We start from the raw sequence: 11,043 nt of genomic DNA, 5'->3' as shown, positions 1-11,043 counted from the left end.
TGAAATTCCACTTCCACACAAGAACCTTCTCCAATATGCTACCAGACTGCCTAGCCAGGCTGACTAAAACTTCTGCCTGTTCAGAACCTCATGAAATAAAATCATTTGCTTTTTAACATAAGGGGCATAAGTCTCTGGAAAAATAATAATAAAAAAAAAACTTAAAAGGTATTTTGCTCTCACCTTTTAATGAACTTTTGCCTAATATGACTTGCTTGCTACACTTCTTTTAAACTCATAAAGATACACCAAACAGCCCTGCCCCTGTACTTTAGTGAAATTTTAGATGGCTGCAATTACTAGAAAATTACATTATTACCTATTCAAGGCTGAAGCATGTCCAGCAACAAAGAAAATCCCTGCCCAAAGCAATAGGAATGTACTTGACTTGTGCCAGAAGACAGGACCATCAAACCTGCTGATGTTTCCCTCTGCTGAGGTCAGGATGCTCAAGAAACAGTTCAGGTCACAGCAACCTTGGACTTCCTCATGTCTGAAGGCAGCCATCTCAGGACCTCTGCCTCATTTCAAATTCCCTGTAAAATCTGAGATTATTTCTAACTTATTTATTTATTTATTTATTCCTCAGATTGATATTTAGGATATCACTCTAAATGTTTTGTTTAGGCATTAAAAATGGTCTGTATGTCCTTGCTCTACAAATATAAAATTCTTGTGAGCTATTGTTTTGTAGAAGTCTCATTCAGATACTTGACAAAAAACAGCAGCCCAAGACCTGGGTTTTTATTCCTGACTGCAAGAGGAATAAAGTAGGTGTGTGTAGAATGGTGCAAGAAGTGTGACACTGTCGTGCAGATTTTCTCTGCTCACTCACAGCAGCATTACTGCACTCCCAGGAATGTGGGATTTGCCAGGAATGGGAGGATGCTCCAGGACCATGGCTGGCTGTGGCTGGATGAGGGAAGCATTGCCAAGGTGCGCATCCCAGGCTCCCTAACGTGCTGAGGGTGCTCCCCAGCAACATCCCACGGGGCACTGCAAGCCTGCTGCTCCTGGAGCAGGCTCAGGAGGTAAAGCTGACAGCACTTCTGCTTTGAAGTTCCCTCCTGGCCACAGCATTTGAGGATTTAACCCTTAAGGAGATGGGAGTTGTAGCCATCAGGATGAGAGTCCTAGATTGCTTCCAAGGGTTCAATTAAATATGCCACACAATAAAAGTGCAGGCATGAGACACCATTTGGGTTTGGCACCATGCATGGAACTAGAGTCTAATTAGGCCTTTATTGCTAACAACATCTGGTTATAACACTGCCTGCATTTCACAAGGGCTGTTTTGCAAGATCTCCCTGGGTTAACTAACACAGGGATGCCTACGCCACAAAATGGAGCTTGATGCAGGAAAAAATCATCAAAGCAGCACTGACCAAAATCTGAATTTACTCAGGAGTATTCAAAAACCAGAGAGCTGTGATTCAGTTATGCCCACTGATGTTAACAGGCCATGAAATCTAATAATCAAAGAAACTTTTGGGTCAGGTTGAAGGAAACAGTACTGCAGCCAAAGAGAGTACTCTTCCCAAACTTGTGGTCAGATGAACTAATTTGTTTCTGAACTTTCACAGGGAATAGCAACATTTGGACCTTAGGTCACTTGGCATTGCCTGGGTTCTGAGAGAAGATGACTTAAAATCATTCAAAAGATTTAAAACTGAGACAGGAGAACAAATAATCTCACAATACTCTCACAGGGCTAAGTGGGCATGAACAAACTGGGAACTTTCTTTCAAGGCAAATATTTCCTGCACTGTTGATCACCTCAGATAAATTTTGTTTTCTCAGTATCATGAAAATTAATTTACAGGTTTCAGTCCCACATAGCAAAATATTCTTAAAGGCTTATTTGTGCCATTCCAAATAATTTAACTCTACAGAAAGCAGCAGATATGGTAGTGCATGCCTGACAGTTGGGTCCTGCTGGGTACAGATTTACATGCAGCCCTGGGGCTTTTGGCTTCTTACTCATAACTGGAAGATTGGTAGTATTTGCCAAATGCAATTTGAATTTAAGTGGTTGCTACTGAAACTGAGTAAGAATAGAGACGTAAAGTCAGAGCATGATCAATTTTCGAGATCCACCAAAAAGAAACAAATGTCTATTTTCTATTTTCTTATTTGTTTCTGAAATATTATTTAATGGCAAAAGAATAAAGACAGTTTTAAAACTGGTATGATAGGAAGAGTCAAATTAAGAACTCTTTCTGAAGTGTGTCACCTGTGATTTTGTGGTAGTGCCGTTTCTAGTGGCACCTACTAGAGGAGTATTTAATATCTATTATTCTCTACTGTATTTTAACAAGATTTAAAATGTTAATTTAATATTTTATTTTAACTTTGTTAATGTTTTAATAACAACTTTTGCTTCATGTCACAAGGTGGTTGTGATTTCTTGATGGAAGCAGTAAAAAGTTGTTTTTCAGATCCTGCCAATCAACGTAACTACCCTGAACTTACTCTAGCCCCAAGTATTTATTAGAGTCTAGGGATCATCTACAACAACTCAAACTTCATAAATGCTGCAAATAAGGACTAAATATTTGTTGGGGCATCCATTTATTTCGAAACCTTGTCTTTCTGGTAATGTTTTCTTAGTTTTTGTAAAACTACATATCTTGAATAGTCTTGCTGTACACAGACTGGGCTCTGATTTTTTTTTTTTTTTAATGCATGCCACAAACTTTTTTTGATCAACTTTACTTCTGAAACACAAAAACCAAAGGGGGGCGAGGCCATATAGTTTGTGTGTTTCAAAAAATATTCAAACATTTCTATTAGGTCTTTATTTGTAATTCACATATTAAAGCAGCATAGGCTTACACAAATATTGTGACTGCCCCCCGTAGACCAACTTATTCCTGGATTCTTTTAATCTATTGTATTCTTAATCTTCAAGCAGCATAAAGATCATGAGGAATGTGCTTTACTTTCATGTGCTTATAATTTTCTCCATGTGAATACAAACATTGTAGTTACATGGGTATTTCACAGTGCAAAACACTCTTTTGTAGACTAATAAATAAGGCAGAAGACTGACAATGGAAAATATGGATTAGCTGAACCTATATATTATAAACTGATTTATTGCACAACAATTGGCCAGTTTGCAAACCTTACATGTGCTCTCTAAACAGTGAAGGCTATTCTAAATACATAGAGAGGTTGGGGAGTTAAAAGTAAAAAGCATTAACTTTTCATTTATAATGATCTGCCTAATTTTGCAATAAAAATCCAATGCTACAAAGCAAAAAAATACTTTTTTTCCTTTGGACTTGAGCCCTCCGATTTTTTAAACAACATTTCATGAAAGTTTCATTTTCTAACTATGCTGGAATCCTTGCCAGTCAGAGATGGGCACCTGGATCACTTTGGATATCAAAGTGCAGGAGCTTTTAATTTGTGCTGTAAGAGGTGACCTGCTTCTGCTGTACATGATGTATTTTCTCATAAATTCCACCCAGGAAGGAATTTATGCATACAATAGATAGAGAAATGTGTGTTTGTTTTGGGAAAGGAAAGGTTAATGTCTGTGCTGTTGTCAGAGTAGAAACTGGATCTTAGCAAGTGTCTTTTGTTTCAAAGGAAGTCCATCCCACAATTTGGAGACTGAGTATAAGAATGACTCTTCTTGTCTAAATTGACAAAGGCCAAAGTCCTGTCTCAAGTGCAAATGATAAATTGTAGCTGTTCCCTTAATTTCATAGGGGTTTTGGGTTTTTTGGAGGGATAGCTGGAGTTTTTTAAACTTATTTGCTGAATTCATCAGTCATTTTCTTGTCTTAAAATTAGCCAGAATCATACTTTTTTTAAGGGTCTCGAGGAATTTAATTTTTCATCAGAAAGCTTAATTTTTATTGTATTGATATTTTAACATATTATTCGGACTTTACTCTGCTTTCTAGTATTCCCCTTCAGGATTTCTACAAATGGGTTTAGCTATCGCAAAGTTTTTGAGCTCTTGTTACTGAGTCCCTTCCTCAGTCAGTATTGTTGCTGAGTTGACTGCCACTGAGAAAATTTACACCATGGTTACACCAAATAGTTAACAACAAGAAACCCAAAATTAATGTTTAGAAATCCTTTTAGGAGTTTAGCTACACAATTAATCCAGTCTAATATCACTGACCTCTGTTTCATAAAGCCTTAGAAAGGCTGCTTCAGAATTTGTACAGAAGGGAGCTGAAATTGCCTTATATGCGACATATATTTTGCACAGACTGAGTAGAAGCTTATCTTTGAAGTACCTTTAAAAGCATCAAAATTCAGATGTGAGCTGTGGGGCAGACAACCCAGACCAAGGTGAGTACACAGTATCTGGAGGAGCAGGCTCCTTGATTATACCTCTCACTAGTTATAAATCCTTCTTCTAATTGATGACGTCTGCCTCTGCTACACCATGGCAGCAGCCAAAGCAAGCGGTGCAAGAAGAGGCAAATATGAGGAGTATGGGGAAAGGAAATCAGAGATTGTATCTGTTGATTTTTGTCTAAATATGGAAATTCTTATACAATAGACCATCAAATGTAATTTCCTATGTCTTAGAGGACAAGTTGTACATTTTTTAAAATAGTTCAAAAGACTTAGAAACTTGAGCCCAGGGTGTGGAAGTGGGAGGAGGGGGCCAGAGGAGCTGTAGAGAAAAAAAGATGGAGTACAGGATATCCCCCTCACAAGCCTTTGTAAAGAATCCCTCAGTCTGAGATTTCTGTGTGACAGTACCAGACAGTCTGCTCACTTGACAGGACTGGGCCCACTGCAGATTGATGACAGGGATGTCTTTGGGCAAGGACAACTGAGAGATCCCTTGGCAGCTTCCACATGCAAGAGAAGACACACAGTACCAGAGCTGAAGCACCTTCCTAGGGCCATTCTGCATCACGTGCTGCAAGAAGGAGGAGCCAGCAACACCACAATAATGCTCTACCCTTTGTTGTACGTTTTCTTCTCTGCTTGAAACTCCAAGTGTGCCTCAGACTGCCCCATCACAACCTTGCCTCTGCCTCACAGAGCAAGTGAGCTCAGTTTCTCACTGAAGGCCACAGCCCTGCCCCCCCCTTTTTTTTTTTCTTTTTTTTTTTTGTTTTAAACCAGGAGCTAATACAGCTAGTCCTGCTTCACTTCTTTTGATATGCCATTTCCAAAGACTTTTCTCAAATGAATTCAGAAAGTGGCCAGGCTATGCCTCATGATTGCAAAACCTTGAAGAAACCACTGGGCAGTTTAAGGTCTTTGCTAGGTCAAAGAAGAAACGAAGAAGATTTCCAAAGAACTAGGACAACCTTTCTCCCAGTACTTGAAGAGTTGTGCTTCTTTCTTGTCTGGTAATACTTGCTGAGTATGTGGTAATAGACTTGTACAGGCATTCTTGCCTAATGTCATTGGGACGTTACAGTACTGAGAAAACCAATGTAACTTTACAACTATTAAGCAAAGTGTTGACAGCAGCAAGCATATGGATTCCTTCAGAAAACTGTCTTGGGAGATTTGGCTGTGTCACATGCATCCCAGTGCTCAGCGTTGGAAATGTGTTTGTCTCAGACAACTTTTTGGGGTGAAACCTGAGATTCCTGAATGAGGCACAAACTGAGAGATAGAGACTTCTTATGCAGTCACAGTCCTTCCCAGAATAGTGATCAAAGCTGACAGCTTGAATCACCAACAGGAGTGATGTTCTGTTTCCCTCCAGAGCTCAGGCTCATACAGCCTCGGCCATCAGTAAGAGAGCTGAAACAAACAACAGAAAATCATATTTATAGGTGGAGCACAATGATTTTGCTTGAACTGAAGAAGGAATTCTGAGCCTGAAATGTCACAGAATTTTTTCACCTTTATCAGCCAGTTCAATAAAGAACAAAGCTTTCCCTGCAAATTCTGCTTCCTTATGCCCACACAATATGGTAGCTATGGAAACATTCTCACCATTCAGTGGACCTGTTCTTGTGAAATAAGGATTTTGGACAGGAGACCAGTAGGCAGCATAAATATTTCCTACTCATTATGGTAGGTGAAGCTGCCTGTTTTGATTTTAGATTTTAGACAAATTTTCAAAGCTGTCTTGAAGGGCAGAAAGCTGGAAAACAGAAGATGATCGAGTATTATTTTATTATTTTAACTTGAGTATTATTTAACTTTTAATAAGCTAATCTTCTTTATTTATGGTAAGGCAGGATTGTGGAAATACAGATGTAAATAGATAAGACACAAGTTCAAACATTTTTCCTATGATCAGTTGCCCTCAGGGACAAGAACTTACCTGGATTTGAACAGACCATTTCTCTGCCCACAGCAGCCTTGTGTTCATTTGCAAAAGGTGCAAATCCAACACTTCATCCAGAGGAAAAGGAAATGGTGAGATTTCCCTACTGGCAGCCTTGTGCAGGTTAGTGTAACTTCAGAGTGACAGCACAAGCACTCTGAAGGTGGCTGGGAAGATTTCTCAGGCAGGAGGAAGGTTTGAGTAACACTGATGCCCAGTGAGATTAAACTTAATCTCACCTAAACTTGACAGCAATGGTGCAGCATACCTGCAGGTGAGGAGAAAGGATATCAAAGGATATCAAAGCAGGAACGCTGGAATGTGGGGGAGGGTCAATTTATGCATAAGGATTTCCACCACAGACACCCCTGGAGTTTTTTGGAGTGGCTTCACAGCACTCAGCAGTCTATAAAGGAAAACTGTTAAAGTGCCTGATGAGGCACACTCCATGCACTGACAGTGGTGCCACCAGTTATTCTGGTAAAGGCCTGCTCTGTTCCTTCCAGGCAGAATGAAACCACTTTCACTCCTGGCTTACAGTGATATCATAAACAAGTAGGAATATTTTAGACAAGTAGGAATAGTAATGAGTACTTAGCCTATGAAATCTTCCATGTTATGTTCTTAAAAATCTCTGAGAAGAAGGTGTGCACACTTCTAAATTCCCATCTCAGTGAGAAAAGGAGGATCACGCAATTTTATAGCTAGAAGAGAAAATATTTTTCATGAGAAATGATATGGCACAAACATTCTAGAGCTATAACCTCATTCTGAAATGTGAAAAAAGAGAAACTTATTGTTGGAAACAGCTCAGTTATACTGGATGGATGATAGGCCTTGGAAAAAAAACCCACGAAATAGAAAAGCAATGAAGCAAAAAGACAAAGCAATTTTACCTGAAAGCAAATGCAATCCTCAAAAAGAAAACTTTCTTTTCACAATACCACCTTTCAAACTCATTTATTCATAAAATTTTTGAGCTATTCATTGGCAACACTCGCTCATTATCTACAGATGAATAACTCATGGATGCAGTGCAAGACAGTTGCATTTGGACATTGAATGACTCCTGCAGGTAGGTGAAATATTATTGTAAGGGTGTTTTTGGAGACTGGATGTTGGACCATATTGAATTCTTCTTCACTAGAGAAAACAATTGGCCAGCTTGGGAAATATATATACATGGGTTTCAGGAGAACAGTAGAACCAATAGTCACATTCTCCAAAAAGGCATAGCAGAAGCAAAGCAGGATATGAGGCAGGGAGTGGAAGAACCATTGAGTAGCTGAGGTGAGATCTAAGGAGAGCTGCCTGTGGGACTTTTTTATCTTGATAATGATGGGAGAGCTGACTGTGATCTGCCTGGAGCACTGGTTCACAGGTGTCACCTTTGAAAAGTAAGAGCCATGGTCAGCAGGAAAGTTGCAGAAGATCCAGCTTGATGTACCCTGCCCAGCAGGAAGCATGAGGCCAGATCCTTCTAGCTGAGAACAAAAGCCAAAAGCACCTGAAAAAATCCTTGACTGGTGAAAATGTCAAGGTCAAGTTCTTACTGAAATCTTCTTTGAACTTCTGTGCAAGAAAAAAAAATCTGGATGTTACATACAGAAGACAAATTATTTCTTTTGAGGTATTGTACAAGATCAAGAGCAAACCTAAAAAACAATATGTTTGTCGTTACCTAGGAAATTAATAGTTCTGTATTTTAATTTATTATGAAGACAAAGAATATTCTGGCCACCATGGTGTATTATATCATTTCCCTACAAACAGTTTCATCTGTCTTGTTTGTGTCCAACAGCAGCAATGCCTTCAGCAAGGTGTTCACATAAATTATTCCATTCAGCTGACACTTCTGCCAGCAGAATGGAATATTTCCTTCTCAGTGATACATTGGTGTAAGCCTTCTCATATGCCCTACAAACGTGAAATTTAAATCACCTGTCCTCAATGAACAGATTAGATGGCAACAAGGCAGACATGCTTGGAAAGATCTAATATGTACTAATGAGAGAGGAAGTCATCAGGAAACGGATAGTTCCTCAAGCTAATGAATTTGTCCCAACAAAAATGTGTCTATTATATTCACCATTCTTTCATGGGATCATTTTTAGAACATTTATTCTGAGCAGTTCAGCAATATTTAGAAAAACATGTAATGTATTTGTTCATTTTTTCTCCCAGGCTTTCACTTAACAATGGGCGGCATGAAGGTTTTTCCTGAGTTCAACATTTGCTTTCCAGATCTGCACGATTCTGATGGCTTGGAAATGTGACATAATCTTAATGATTTCCCCTTATTCTCCATTAGGCCATTCCACTGCTCAGGAGTATTGTGCTGCATTGATAATCACCTTGAGAAGACTAGTGAAAGCCTGGTGGGTGTGGTGGTATGAAACGTGGAAAGACGCAATGCTCCTCAAAATGAGAACATACCAAGGATTAAATACTCCTATCTTGCAGCAAGAGAATGCTAAGAATCTTGGTAGGTGTCCTGGCATAGGGACCAGGACTGTGAGGATATGCCTGGGAAATTCATCAGGAGCTGATCAGTTTTTGGTTCCTAAACACCAACGTGAATATATCAAAGTTCATGGGAGCTCTTTAAAAAAAAAATAAAGCCAGGCCATCCTTTATAAGATAGGCAAGCACAAGTACATTCACAACAAAAAATTAAACATGACAAAATACACCAACAAAAAACAGCCAAAACAAAACCCACAGAAATATATATATATATGTTGAAAAAAATAATACATCTCATACCCTTTCATCAGTTTCATTCAAGGGTCATCAAAGCTTGGTTAGTTAGGAGTAGCATGATTTAGTTACCCTCTGTTGGGATATGTTTTTCCTATCAAAGGGCTGTCCAAGACTGAGCTGTCTGCCTCAAGTTCTTGGTTTCTGCTTGGTTGCACTTTGATTTAATTCTCAGATTGGACTTAGACTATTTTTCATCAGTGAGGCATTTTGACAGGCCATTTAAGTACCACTGCTCAGTACCCCATACAGAGGTCACATCCTGTTAAAACTCACTTTACCTTTGCTCTTTTTCCAGCGGAATTATTTTGCCCTAACTTGTTAGTCTTGGTGGAAAGACTTCTTCCATTCTGGTGGAAACTGTCTAGGTATAATCTAGTCTAATTTGTGCATTCACTATACTAGAGAGAGAAAACCAAAAATCAATAGGGGACCACTGACCTCATTTGTAAATGCTTACTTAGGGTTGCTGGGATCCTTGTCCACTGCCCACAGGGGAATCCTCAGTGGCTGTGCTGGACTCTTCTGTGCCTGTAGTTAAATAAAATACATGTTAACCTTGAACATAATTTTGATCCACCCTCCCTGCATCACCGATGCAGCATGAAGGTGCTTATTAAAGACCTGTTAAAACATCCAGTGTTCTTTGCTGATGAAACAAAATACAAAAGGTCACCTGATATTTGCTTTAAAAAGGCCGAGGGTCACAAGAGATAGGATAAAATCCAATCATCAGCTTATAGCAAGATTCACATGCCCAGCCTACTATTTCCAAGGGCATTGCAAAAGTCTAGCATTTTCATCATCAAGTCACAGATGACTAAAATCAATTACAAAGGTTAATGCCTCTGGCAACTCTTGTTGGTAGTGGATCTCAATTCATAATATTTTCTCAGATGTTACAGTAATAATGTATAATTATAAATTAAATCCTAGTACTATTGAAATCTGTTTTCAGATTTCTTACCAACTATAGCAATGCTAAACTGAACGCAGCAACGCTAAACCCTTTTTATTAAAAAAATAGAGCAGCTATTCTGATTCCATCCTTTTTCCTGCAATAAAACCTTGCCATACTATAACAGAATTTTGCAAAGTAGCAAAATCTCATAGTTATTATTGTGTTTTGGTAGGGACCTCCTCCTTGATGTCTGCTTTTCAGAGGTGCATCCATCCACCCTTTGGCTCATGATGAGGTACCCAATGAAGAAATTTTTCTTTGGTGCAAGCTGGTGAGGATTTGCCAGCTAATGGGTCAAGGCTAAAGCAGGAGGAACATAACATAGCTGGAGCTATTTTACATAAGCAAAAATAATTTCTGAGTTATATCTTGTTTGTTGTCTTATAAGAGAGAAAATTTTGCCTGGTCAGTATTTGGGCAACAATCTCTGTACTCCACAGGGAATACCCAAGGAGACAGTAGTTGCTGTGATTACAGGCTTCATGTGACAGGCAAAATTTAAGCAAATTAACTCCTTTAATATTTCCACCACAAACTGAGGCTATTTACTTGTATGATATCTTGATAGGGTGATCATACCGTTCATAACTGTATCTCCACAGAACTTAATTTTTTATTTTACAGCTGATGGCTCACTGTTTCCAAATTATTGCATAAGTGTGGCTACAGGCAGGGCATACCTGGAGCAGCTTCACGTAGTCCAAGGAGCAACAGAAGTGCTGAGAGAGATGATTGCCTTCTGCTTTCCCATCAGCAGTGGTGGGGCACTGCCCCAGCCTGCCTGAGGCTCATTAACCACACAGTCAGAGTCAAAGCTCAGCACTGCTCCCGGCAGAACCTGACTGACAAATTAGGTTTGTGGTCACGGTAAAGAATGTTTTAGACTGTTTCTCCTCTAAGATTACAACAGCCCATAAACTAGTCCATATGAACAGACATGGAGCTCCTAGGGTGTGTCTCTGCCAGTGATTAAAGGATCAGCACGTGGTGGGGCCCAGCTTTCTGTTGAAGTCAAAGAAATTGGTCACTGAAGAAGAACCTCTGGAAGTAA

The 11,043-nt window shown here is 39.3% G+C and overlaps 1 long non-coding RNA gene across 2 annotated transcripts; it reads right to left on the bottom strand.

Moving 5' to 3' along the window:
- Positions 1–2,688: 2,688 nt before the first annotated feature.
- Positions 2,689–10,782, bottom strand: LOC108961700 (uncharacterized). 2 transcript variants are annotated; one of them, XR_007777004.1, is made up of 5 exons: positions 10,673–10,782; positions 9,473–9,562; positions 6,866–6,975; positions 6,269–6,539; positions 2,689–5,739 (listed from the first exon to the last, which is right to left on the bottom strand). It is a non-coding gene; the product is annotated as an uncharacterized LOC108961700 (long non-coding RNA). The 2 variants fall into 2 exon arrangements; XR_003944630.2 differs by lacking the exon at positions 10,673–10,782 and having other exon boundaries at positions 9,473–9,606.
- Between the last annotated feature and the right edge of the window lie 261 nt (positions 10,783–11,043).

The sequence above is a fragment of the Serinus canaria genome, chromosome 2, assembly GCF_022539315.1.
Source record: "Serinus canaria isolate serCan28SL12 chromosome 2, serCan2020, whole genome shotgun sequence".
NCBI classification, from domain to species: domain Eukaryota; kingdom Metazoa; phylum Chordata; class Aves; order Passeriformes; family Fringillidae; genus Serinus; species Serinus canaria.
Note: the sequence above shows the minus strand (reverse complement) of the source record. Positions and strands in the feature narration are given on the sequence as shown.